At 49.0% G+C, this 13015-nt stretch overlaps 1 protein-coding gene across 3 annotated transcripts in view; it reads right to left on the bottom strand.

Moving 5' to 3' along the window:
• Positions 1–5922, bottom strand: part of LOC110467895 (calpain-5) — a 60675-nt gene extending 54753 nt beyond the window's left edge. For 2 of the 3 annotated variants that reach the window (XM_085570533.1, XM_085570535.1), the window contains exon 1: positions 5635–5922. The gene's annotated coding sequence lies outside the window, so the exon portion shown is untranslated. The other variant, XM_085570534.1, reaches the window with a different exon arrangement.
• Between the last annotated feature and the right edge of the window lie 7093 nt (positions 5923–13015).

Raw genomic sequence — 13015 nt, 5'->3', positions numbered from 1 at the left:
TCTCAAGGTCTCTCACTTGCCAGGTGGCCTCCCAAGACAGGGCAAATAGATTTGCTCCCCCCAGAAACCAGTTGTTCAAATGTTGAACAACTTCTCAATTTTACAGAGGTACCTCAGGGACCACAACAAAATAATCTGACTAATTTTGGGTGGGATAAAGATTATTTCATGATAACTGGCATTCTTAATCATAAAATCCCCCATGAGCTATCTAACATTCTAAACCAAGTCTATTTGTTTTAAAAATAGCCCCTGGGTGATGAGGTTTCTGTCATTGCCTGATTCATTGAGACAGGTCTTTCATGACCTCATTCCCCTGCCCTTTCTCCCCACCTATCTACCAGACAGGAACGTGAGTCCTTCCAGGATTAACACTCCATTCCACAACAGCCTGGAATGTTCTTTGGCAATGCACAGAAGGTGGTGATGAAGCACTGCCTGCCTCACCCTGGGCTGCACAGGCAGTGCACAACAAGGGAAACACCAACAAGGAGGGGGCCTCTCCTGCCAGTCTCTTATCCTGCCCCTCTCCAGACTCCCTGTGACATCTGCAGTGTGTTTTAGGGGCTCAGGCTCCCAGGGCTGCTTCACCCCACCCAGGAGGCACTGAACTGAAGTCCCACCACCACCTGGAGAACCAGGAAGAACTCACTTTCACAGGAACCCAAAGCTGCCCATTTTAAACTCAATAAAATATCTCTTTCTCGTTGGAAAGCCCTCCATCAAGAATGTCAGTGCAGTTTCTATACAACAGGTTGAGTGCTGAGGATGGAGGAGCAGAGCTGAGCCCACCTCTCCTGGAGTGTTCACCTACGAGGACATGGCCTGAGGCAGACCTGGCTCCCATTCCAAGGTTTATTTTTGAAGCAGCTCCCAGTTTTTGACCCTCAGTTGATGACTGAAGCTCCCAAACTAAGAAGCACACTCCTTCCTCCCTCCTCCAGCTGAGGCACATGGCAGCAGAGCATCCCCTGCTCCACACCCACAGCTTTACCCTGGCCCAGCTGGCACTCCAACCTGGCAGTGCTGAGGAAACACTGCAGGGCTTGGCAGCTGCTCTGCCAGGGCTCCCTGCTCTGCCATGTGATACAGAATCAGCTGTGCACAGTGGACTAAGAAATACAGTCCTAAAAATACTGCACCCCAGATCAGAGACACTCTTGTTCTGCAGGGAGAAGGGACCACTCCCAGGGAGGGACAGAGGAGAAAAGAAGGGGGTAAAAATGCTGAAGAGCTCTACAGGTCACCCAATCCCCCGTGGTGTCAGCAGAAGTACAGAAGGTCTCATGTCACTGAGCTTTTGGCCTCTCAGCTTTTTTCTCTGGCCCCTCTGTTTTTCGAGAGTTTCCCATTCTGATTAGAAAAAGGGTTTCAGCAGAAGAGTGAAGTGGAGCTGGTGCAGAATCCCCTCTTCAGCCTAACCACAGAACAATCTCAGTTTTACTTACAGTTTATTCTCAGAGATGATTCCTCTGCCAGAGCCAGCCAGAGCACAGCTAAATCACATTCAGCACTGGGCAAATAGCAGCTCCTGGCCTTAGGAGCAGCCATAAATTAAAGGGACATTCACTTGAAATCCAGGTATTCACCAGAGCATTAAGGTAAGCTTTGAGTGCTAAACTACCCAACAGTGTCTCTTTACACTCACAGTTCCTTGTCTTAACCTTCCTCTCCCCCAGCTGCTACACAAGAGATCCACAACAAACAGCACTGACTGTCCAGACAGGCGTGCGAGGGATAACTACAGCCTCCTTATCCTTGAATTCATGCAATAAATACACAAACCTGAACAGAATTCACCTGCTCTCATCCCAGTTTTGGTACTCTTTGTGACCAAGTGACATGCAGGGTAAAAGCTCAGGCAGAGCAGTTATTGCAGCTGCTAAGCCCAGCCATCCCTCCCACTCCCACCCCAGCCCGAGGGGTGCAGGGACAGCAGGGCTGGGTTTTTCCTAACCAAACCCAGCACTTCCAGCCCCAGAGGCCAAGCAGCTGCAGAGGGGCCTCGGTGCCAGATGAAACTCCTCTGCAAGGAGGAGGCTTGATGTGTTCTAACACATAAATTCTATCACACACCCTACTTTACTGTTCCAGCTGTAGGACTCCAAAGAATTTCCATGCACAGCACCAGGACTAAAAGGGCAAAGTGCATTTCCAGGCAGGATTTAAGGCCACAGCTGGACACAATTTTGAAAATGAAACTGCTTCTTCCAGAAGTGAAACCTGAGTTCAGGCCCACATTCCTGCTGGTTCAGGAGCCCTTGTCTGGGAAGGCCATGGAGGGATGGCAGAAATGATGCACACAGCATATTCCATGCTCTGGGGTACCCTCCCAGGCTGAGGGAGCTGGGGTGCCTCAGCCTGCAGAAGAGAAGGTTCCAGGGAAACCTTAGAGCAGCCTTTCAGTTCCTAAAGGGATTTTATACAAAAGAGGGAGAGCAACTTTGTACATGGGCAGACAGTGATAGGACAAGGGGAAGTTGTTTTAAATTGAAAAAGGGGAGGTTTAGATTAGGATACCAGGAAGAAATTCTTTCCTGAGAACTGGCACAGGTTGCCCAGAGAAGCTGTGGACTCCCTACCCCAGGAAGTTTTCAAGGCCAGGTTGGATTGGACTTTGAGCAGCCTGGAAGAATTCTCTGCCCAGGGTGGTGGAATGAGATGAGCTTTCCAACCCAAACCATTCTGTTATTGTATGAACCCAGTTTGAAGATTATTGTCCATTTGCAGGTACCAAGTTGTCACCTTAGCAGCAGTAACAGCCACACCTGGTTCTCAGGTTTCTCTTTTGTACCTGCAGTTGTGTGCCTGTCTTAACAGCACACAAAAACCTCCCAGCTCCAAACTCTGCTCCTTGAACACTGACTCCTCACCAGACCTCAAAGCCACTGTTTGGACTATGAGAGCAAAACAGGGACTCAAGTATTTCACTGTTTGCAAACAGAGTCTTGTATTTTTCCAAACATCTCTGTCTCCACAATTTGTTTCAGAACAATCAAACCAATGAATGTCTCCAAAACAGGAGCCCTGCAGCCAAAAGCTTTAAATTACTCTGAACTGGTTTTCTGTAAAACTAATTAAAGGAACTTCCAGATCTCCAGCTGGAAAAGGTTATTGCTCTTTCTTGCTGTGCAAAGTGATCACAGGTCCTTACAACATAATGACTTTGCAAATCTGTATTAAGTGCAGGGGAACTTAAAGCAGTTGAAAATCTTCCACTTCATAAACACTCTGGTTTCATGATCTTGGCTGTTCCACTGCTACTGCTGCAGTAGAAGCATCTCTTCTGGAGAAATTTACTCATTCCAATTCTTTAAACAGCTCAAGACATTAACTGAGAGGCTTTATGCTAGACTGGATCTCCTCTCTTCCTCTGCATAAGCCAATAAAAATGTAAAACGTCAGTGTTAAATCCATGCTGTGTGGAGGTGCAATTGCATTAGTAAGAATCTGATAAATTTTGATCAAATTTGCTGCACGGGATAATTTAATAGCATGCTGTCCAGTATTAATGCCTGTGCTCCAGGGTTCTCAGTAGTTTTGGATGGCAGTGCTCTTCCTGACTGGGTGAAGCACTAAGTTATTGTGTGCTCTGGGGATGCCATGAGTGTGCAGCATTAGCCCTTCTTTCATCCAGTATTTGGATTTTCCAACAAAATAAGGTTAATTTGATTATTTTATGGCCTCTATATAATAAAAAAAACCTCAGGACTTTTACAGGCATATAAGGGTCACTCTGTTAGCTCAGCTGAAGAATAACCTACAGGAAGGTGACACAAACATTTGCCTTCTTGCAGAAACAGGACCATGCCAACCTTGTTATACTGTGCAGTTTTGCACTTCAAATCAAGAAAGGAAACCACATATTTTCATCTGGGAGTATCTGCCCATATCCTATCACTTCTGGGCAGGAATGTGGGGGAGACTAACTGGACATCAGGAGCCCACAAGCTGTTTTCTTTCAAAGACAGCATCACGGCCTGACAGAATCAACAGACTATAAACCAAAGGGGTTTTTTCCATAAAATTAATTACAACACTTGTACTGCAACAGCACCGTGCTTAACCAGGTTTTTCTTTCAGGTCTCACTGGGATAGGAGAGGCTCTGTGGTACTCCAACTGAGAGTCAGAATTCAAATTGCACTGCAGAGAGTGGGTGCTGGGTCAGGACCAAGCCTGAGATTTCCTCAGCCCAGGAGTGGAGCAGGAGCTCTGCCAAGAACCTGTCGCTGATTTTCACAGCTTGTTCTCTCTCCATCTCTCTATCTCACCAGTTCCTGGTGAGATAAAGTGCAAACTCATTCTGACCCTTCAGGATGGGAGTACAGAAGCAAACAGCTGCTGAGAAAAGCTGCCCTTGCAGGTGACTGCCCAAGGGGGAACAGCTGCATCTGGCATAAGCAGAAACACCCCAGATTTGTAGGGCTGGCTGAGAGTCAGAGTTGTGTGGGATCTTTTCAGCTTGAGAACTGAGTGAAATCAATACACACCTGTGTTTGTTCAGCAGTACGATGCTGATTTCATGGTCAAAACCACTCAAAGTCCTGGCAGAACACACTCAGAGAGGATGAACTCTGGCTGGACTCCCTCTCTCCCCTCCTTGCCTTTCCCATGGGAGTTTATCCCCAGTGGCTGCCCGTGAAATACTTTTAACTGTTCTCTCTCTCCCCTCAGGCAAGGGCAAAGTTTTAAAAAGCAATGGCATTAGCAGCAGGCAGATTTTTGCCTCCACCTGATTTCCAGGTGAAACCTTCAACAAAATCCTGAAGTTCTTTAAGATCATTGCAAACAGAAACAAAACCCTTGGCTCCTTTCAGGATTTTCCAAAGTGCACGGGTGTCCTCATGTTTCAAGAAACCTTGTCCTTCAGTGGCTTCCAGTATAGCCTCAAAATCAGACACATTTTCAGTTAACATCACAGAGGTTAACATTAAACCAGTCAAATGATCTATAAAAAGCTCTGAAGAAATGCAAACAGCATTGTCATTTAATTCATTCAATCCAAGGCTTTGTGCTGAAACCACAGGAAACAGCTTTCTTCAGAATTCCAGTACCTCTCCATGCTGCCTTTTCATAAAAGTTAGTTTAAATAAAAGGATTGCAAATTAATCAGTAACTCCTTATCAGGTCACTCCATTATTTTATATATCCACTTATCAATTATTTGAGATACAAAAATCTCTCCTGCACAAGAACAATGAAATAAAGTTTTAAAAAACAAACAAACAAACAAAAAAACCCAAAAAACAAAACTTGAATTTCACAGGGAAAGAATCCATGGTGAGAACTGACAATATTTTGGAAGATCAGAGACAGGATGGCAAATGGAATTATATGAGCAGAGATGAAATCACACTTTCTCAGTCTGGCCCCTTTCTTTAGAATAACTGTAAAGGATGCCTGTAGAGAGAAGAGTGGTTATCTGAGAAGAAAGGAGAGCACCCAAGCTTTGGTAATAAATCCTGCAATAAAGTTTGGCTCAGGGTTAGCACAGAGCTATGACTTTCTGAAAGAACTATATATTAAACAATTTAAGTAATCCAAAACATTTTCTCATTTGGCTCATTAGGGTTCACAGAGTTTTCATTCCTGGTGCCAGAGGTGTTAATCAGTGAACATTAGTCAGCACTCACCTGGCTGGGGTCAGACGCTGCCGGGGCACATCGAACTCCAGCGTGGCTCCTGCAAACACTGATCCCTCGGCTTCTCAACGTGCAGCTCTCCGGGCTGCACCACGATCACATCTCCAGGGGTGTGTTGGGATAACTCTTCCAGGGATGTCCCAGGACACCAGGGACTCCGAGCTGACCAAAAGTGCACAGCCTCGTGTGCTCCTGACTCACAGAGCATCAGCTGCGGCTGTGCTGGAGCTGTGAATGAACTCTTGAAGGAGGAGATAAGGTCAGGCTGTTTGGCAAGAGTTGCAGAGTTTATTTGGGATTTTTTCTTTTTTTTTTTTTTAAGGATTAATGTGCACCATTAAAAAAAAAAAAACCAAACTTACATTCCTTATTAGGCTGCACAGCATTCATCCTTTTCTCCCTGTCCTAGTAAAGAAATTGGTATCACTTTATGGGGGTAACAAAGTTTAGAAACGAGAAAATAATACATTTCTCTGTGCTGTAGCAAAATAAAAAGTAGGATACAAATTCTCAACAAGACGTGGTTTTGGAAAAACAAGATCTTCTCCATACTTTGCTCAGCTTCAATTTCCTTTTGGGTAAATCCTAAACATCTGGGTTAATTTGACTTAATTTTTTTTTTTTTTCCGATTTGAGGACAATAACACCTTTATTTCCATTATGTGGGTTTTATTTGTATTTTAGTAAAAGCAGTCCCATTTTTGAACAAGTGCCACTTCAAAATGCATTACAAAATTTCATCTGTACTATAGCTTTATATATTCTCCCCAGTTTTCTTCCTCCATTTAATCCTCATTTTAGCATAACTGGTCTAAGTTTACAAATAGGTTCATTCCTTCTCCTCAACATTATTACTCATAAGTCTCCTAGAGGAGATTGGATCTCAGGGGGTGAGTTACATCCACAAAATACTCTGAAGATGAATAAAAAATATCACAAATTTCTGTACTGCAAGGTTCACTGCAGGACTATTTCCTCTTTTACCCCAATTCCTTTTGAATGCATGCTGAAATTTGGACTGAAAGTCCCTGGAAGCTGCCACTACAGTTTTACTATTTCATGAGTTAAAAAGCCTTACATACTAAAGCCATGTGTTTCCAATTCCTGATTGAGTAAGTAGCCCAGAGTTTAAATCAAAATAAAAAGCTGATGGTTGTATATTACACACACAATATGATTCATCTGCACAGCTGAGGGAAAAATATGAAAACTCCCACAAGAGCACAACAGAATTCCACTCTGTGAGCTGATAATAATATTCACAGCTTATAAGATGTGTTCTCACAGTAGCTGTCTTTGCTTTGATCTGCTGCAGAACAAAACCATGAGAACTTTTTGATGTGAGTGGTGTAATCCAAGAACTGGATGGGATTTGTCTGGGCTGAGGAGGAGCTCTTGCTGGAAATCTCATCAGAAACAGAAATTCCTTTGGACAGACAGCAAGATGAGCTACATAGATGACAAGTAATGGAAAAAAAAACCAACCTGGAAAAGAGGTTTCACTTACTGTGAACCATTTAACCTTACAACATTGTACCTGAAATCCTTGAATGAGCCCTGCAGCCTTTAGTTTCCTTGGTGGATGTGTCCCCTCCTCTGGATGAACTGGCTTCCATTAATGACTGTGCTGCATCTCCTGGTGTCCTGAATTTCCTCACTGCTCTCCTGCAGAGCCTGCAGGCACCCCCTGAGGTGCTCCACTACACTTTTCTTGCTCCAGCCCTGCTGCTTTCCAAAGCTGACTCCTCCTGCATCCTGCAGCAAACCAGAGCCCAGAGCCAGCCTGTTGTGTAGAGACACCACAGCACAAGGAACCACCAGAACTTGCTCTTTCACAAGATCTTCTATACCCCACATCTGTATGTTCAGCACCTTGGGCTCAGAGCCCATCATATCTTCAGAAATTCCTGCCCATCACCTTGCACACACACTCCACTGCCAGGTTCTTGGGTCCCACCAGAGATATGTTCATGGGGCAATTTATTAATACACCATGAGATGGTTTCCAGCAGAGATTCAACTTAAATCCTACATGTTTATTCTACTCTTTCTAATTTAAGCAGTTTGAACAAAGAAGAGCCCAAGAAATCTGAAAACTAAGCAAGATTCACTGAAAATTTTCAGAGTTGTGTACCCAGTTGGGCCTGATTTTGCTCAACAACACCATTTTGGACCTGGATCACTCATCCTTCACATTGTGGAATTTTGATATCAGGTTCCTTCCTACTTTCTCCCAAAGCATAAATGACAAGAGGGGTTGGATTAAGGGTCAGTCCCAGACTGATGTTTTGCTAGCACTGAACCTTCTGCACAGCACTGAGTTAAAGGAAGACAATCCCTAAAACAGAAGGCACAGAAGGGGCTGTGCTTTGCCCTGTCTACAGTTGTCACAGAAGCTGAAGTGTACAGAGCAGGTTTTATCCCCCAACTACCTTAACCACAATCAGAAGAAAAATTTCTAAAAAGACAAGACAGGATTAGAAGTGGGCATTTGGAGTTATTTTTCAGGCAGGCTGGTCACGGGGGGAAGGAGGAGCAGGGGAACAGCCCTGCGAGGGAAGGGCGCCAGGATTTATTTCCCTGCAGGACACAAATTAAATCCAGCCTGGTTCCCTCCTGCGAGTCCGGGGACGGGGGGACGGGCCCGGCGGCCGCGCGGTGGCGGCATCGCCCAGGGATGGGAGAGTGGGAAAGGCAGGGGAGAGCTGGGAAAGGCAAGGGATGGGAGAGTGGGAAGGGCAAGGGATGGGAGAGTGGGAAGGGCAAGGGAGAGCTGGGAAAGGCAAGGGAGAGTGGGAAAGGTAGGGGAGAGGTGGGAAAGGCAAGGGATGGGAGAGTGGGAAAGGCAATGAATGTATGTGAAAGACAAAGATGGGTGGGAAAGGCAAGGAATGGGTGGGAAAGGCAAGGAAGAGGTGGGAAAGGCAAGAGATGGGTGGGGAAGGCAAGGGATAGGTGGGGAAGGCAAGAGATGGGTGGGAAAGGCAAGGGTGGGATAGAAAAAATAAGGCAAGGCAAGGGAGTGGTAGGCAAGGCAAGCCTAGGGAAGGGTTAAAAAGGCAAGGGAAGGGAGGAGTAGCTAAGGTATGCTAGCTCCCTTGCCTAGCCCTGCATATTCCTCCCTTGCTTTGAGTTCCCTTCCCTTCCCTCCCCTCCCCTCCCCTCCCCTTGTCTTGCCTCCCCTCGTCTTGCCTTGCCTGCTGCTCCCTTGCCTTCCCTGCCCCTCTTGCCTTTCTTTGTCAAGTCCTGCCTTGTCTTGCCCTTCCCTTGCCTTTTCTAGTCCTTCATTGCCTTGCCTTGCCACCCCTCCCTGTTCTGCCCACATTGCCTGGCCCTCCCGTGCCCTGTGGCCAGTGGGAGCTCCCCGAGGGGCCCTGGGGCTCGGGCAGGGTCTCTGGGGTTCCTGGGGCAGGGAAGGGGTGGTGAGGAGTGGCTGGAGTCCCTGCGGTGCCGGGATAGCAACTGTAGGGCTGCGATAGGAATGGAGCTGAGATCCCTGTAGGGCTGGAACGGCGAATGGCTGAACTGGAGCAAAACTGTGAGGCTGAGGTTGGAATGTGCATCCTGGAGCTGGAGATGAAACCTCAGAGAGCTGCAACCCGAAAGATCCTGACGTGAGAACCAGGAGCAGTTTCACCTGGTGGCAGGGGAAGTGGAGATGTGGAGCTGGAGCTGAAACGGCAGAACTGGCAGTGAAATAAAGCTTGTGGGGCTGGAGCTGAAATCCCTGTTGGGATGGCAGAGCCACTGTTGGGATGTGATAGTGGCATTTGGGATGGAGTAGGTGCTGTCAGGATGGGATAGGGACTATCAGGATGGGATTGGGACTGTTGGGATGCAATAGGGCCTGTTGGTATGCGATAGGGACTATTGGGGATGGGATAAGGACTATCAGGATGCCATGGGGACCGTTGGGATGGGATAAGGACTATCGGGATGCTGTGGGAACTGTTGGTATGCAATGGGGACTGTTGGGCTGTGATGGATGTGTCAGGATGCGATGGGGATTATCAGGATGTGATGGTGACTATCGGGATGCCATGGGGACTATTGGGATGCCATGGAGACTGTTGGGATATGATTTGGACTGTTGGGATGCCATGGGGACTGTCAGGCTGTGATGGATGTGTCAGGATGTGATGGGGACTGTTGGGATGGGATGGATGTGTCAGGCTGTGATTGGGACTGTCGGGACACCATGGGGACTGTCGGGATGTGATGGGGACTGTCGGAATGCCAATGGGACTGTCAGTTCGCCATGGGGACTGTCGGGATGTGATGGGGACTGTCAGTTCGCCATGGGGACTCCAAGTCCCTGCAGTCCCAGCCGCCCTTTCACGCGGCCCGGTCCCGCCAGGCTCTGCCCGCGCAGTCCGGCCCGGCCCCTCAGGCGGCTGTCCTGAGGCGCAATCTACACGGCCGCGCTTCGCGACCCGGCGGAGCCGCGGCCCGGTACCGCAGCCCCCGCAGGTGCTGCTGGGGCCGGGAAGTCCCGGTCGGGCCGGGAGCGGGGCCGGGAAGGGCCGGCGGGGCCGTGCGGTCCCGGTCGGGCCGGGAGCGGGGCCGGGAAGGGCCGGCGGGGCCGTGCGGTCCCGGTCGGGCCGGGAGCGGGGCCGGGCACAGCGTGGAGCGGGCGGGAGCGGCGGGAGCGGGCCCTGAGGGCACTGCGGGACCGCGGGGCGGGCTGCGATTGGCTGGGCGGGCCGGGCGGGGCTATAAATGGCGTGCGCGGGCAGCGTGGGCGGCAGTCTGTGCGGAGCTGCGATCGCTGAGGTGGCTGGCCCCTCACCTCTCTGTGGGCCGGGGACAGCCGGGACCCGACCCGGCTCTCTCGAACAGCCGGCGTCCCACGGTGCTGTCGATGCTCGGCCCGACCCCCTCAGTGCCCGCCGTGCCCCGTGCGGGTCGGACAGCGGCGCCGCTGGAGGCTGGTGCGGAGCTGTGGGGACAAAGCCGTCCCCGAGTGAGGAGTGGGCAGAATTCGGCCCCGTGGAGCTTGAAGTAATATAAAAAATATAGGCAATAGAGTTGGTTTATTCCATTGTTATGTTGCTCTTATGTTCCACTAATGTTTTGCGTTAGAGTTTTTTATTCTTTTACTAGACAAGTAGTGTTTATTAAAGGAAGGTTGTAGGATTGGGGCCGCTAGAACATAAAGCCCTGGGACTGGAGGCAGACCCAAACCCACGTGGAGCTGACATAAATCCCACAGGGAAGGGGATGGAGCTGCAGGAACTGCCCAGGGGCTTCCAGCCCAGCCAGGGGGATTCTCTGAGGGGTTCCTGGGGCTCAGAACCAGCCCAAGGGCACGTTTTGGGATGGGGAACCCGGGGCTCAGTGCCTGTTCTTGCCCCTATTGCTGGCTGGGGTGGGATTGTGGAAAGGTGTGTGTTAGGGGTCAGGTCTCAGCAGCAGCACTCATTTGGGATGGTGTGACAGCTCCTGGAGATACTGAAGTGATGATGGCAGTGGCTGATTTGTGTCCTTGTCAACAGTCCTGAGCTTCAGTGAGAACAAGGAGCAGCCTTTAGCTGGAGGCACAGGGAAGCTGAGGAGCTGGAGATGAGGCAGCACAGCTGGCAAGACATAAACATGGTATGGCTGGGGTTGAAACTCCTGTGGGACAAGGACAGGGTAGGGACTGAAGGGTTGGAGACAAAATGAAGATCCTGCTGACAACCTGGAGCAGCTTCACCTGTTGGCAGCAGGGAGATGGAGAGCTGGAGTGGAAACGGAGCTGGCAGTGAAATAAAGCCTGTGGAACTGGAGCTGAAATAACTGTGGGTTTGGGGTGGGAGAGCAGCTGTAGTGGTGGGGCTGGGCTGGAGCTATAGCAAAGATCCTGCTGTGAGAACCTGGAGCAGCTTCTCCTGATGGCAGTGGGAAGAAGTGGAACGAGCTGAATGGGCAGAGCTGGCAGTGACATAGAGCTTGGACTGGCATGGGGACTAAAGGAGCTGAAATCACCATTTCTTCCCTGCTTCTCTGGCAGCGAGGGCCCTGTGCAGTGGAGCAGGATGGGTGTTTTTGGGGCACACAGGACACATCCCCTGCTGCCATTTGTCATCTGTATGGGCGGGCATCAATCCAGCTGAAAAACACACATGAAAACTCCCTGAGGGGCTCACAGAGACAGGAGTTCCCTTCTCTTTGAATTGCCATTTGTATTCCGAGTGTTGTGTAAACATTAAATATTTAAAACATTGCCTGTAGCACTCTTGTTTCTCAGTGGAATTTGGATAAAGCCATTCCTGTCTCAGGGTCATGAGAAATGTGCTCAGGCTTAGTGTGTTCCCCTTCTCCATCAGAGATTCCAAGGCCTCCAGGAGCCCTGCTCCTCTCCCACAGCCTGAAATCAGAGCCGTGTTTAAAGCTGGCAGGAGTTGGATGGGTTTGGCTCACATTTGCCCTGTCCTTCCTGCTCTGTGGGATGCTGCTGCTGCTGCATAGTGCAAACTTCCCCCAGCATAGGAGCAGCTCTGCACTCACAGACAGAACCCACTGCACGAAGCTTTAGGGTTTTTTTGCAGTGCCCAGGCCATGCTCACTGCAGTTCACATCTGTTTTGGGGCTTAGAATGTTTCACTTTGGGCACTTGATCATGTAATGCCATTTTTTTATTTAGCAAAGGTTTGTCTTCTTGCAGTCTCCGATGCCAGCTCTGCTCTCACAGTGCTGGTGATTTCTTGCACTGGTAACTCTTAGCAGGTGTTGTAGTTTCCCAGGTGAACCTCTTCACATGGAGTCTGAAGGTGATTATCCCCATCCTTCTGGTACCTGGAGACCAAAGAAATTCTAAGCTCACTTTGGCACCTGCTGTATTTTTAGTGTGGTCCCAGGTGATTCCCCAGGTGACACAGAAACCTGTGGCCACATCTAGAGCTGAAAGTCTCCATGAGTTGTAGGCTTCTGCTCTAAATATTCTTTTCCTAGTTCTGGCGCCTGGCATTTAGAGTCACAGCCGATCTACTTTTCTGGCCAGAAAAGCAGAATATGGTGAGTCATTTAAAGATTTAAGGATATTAAGGGCAGGCTTGGTTTTATGTACTAAATCTGTGTCAAGGGGACAGAAAGGTGTTTTTTACTTTCTGTTTTAATGGGGTAAGCCTTGTGGGGAGGCTGCATTGGCCTGTGTGCCTGGAGCCTGTTCCAGGGTACTTTGTCACGAGACACAGGAATAAGGGAATTGTCCTTTGAGAGGAGAGCACGGGAGGACACGTCTGCCCTTGTCCCCAAGTTCTCCAGCACGTAACTGCATTACTCCCCCTCGTGCCCCCTCCCCACCCAAAGTGTGACCTATTTATTTGCAGAGCTACAAAAGTTTGGCCTCATCTCCCCGCACTTGGCTCCTGCTCCTGCTGCGTGTGCACAA

This window comes from Lonchura striata, chromosome 4A, assembly GCF_050655825.1.
Source record: "Lonchura striata isolate lonStrDom1 chromosome 4A, ASM5065582v1, whole genome shotgun sequence".
Lineage (NCBI taxonomy): Eukaryota > Metazoa > Chordata > Aves > Passeriformes > Estrildidae > Lonchura > Lonchura striata.
The sequence above is the reverse complement of the archived record's forward strand: the minus strand, read 5'-3'. Positions and strand labels throughout refer to the sequence as shown.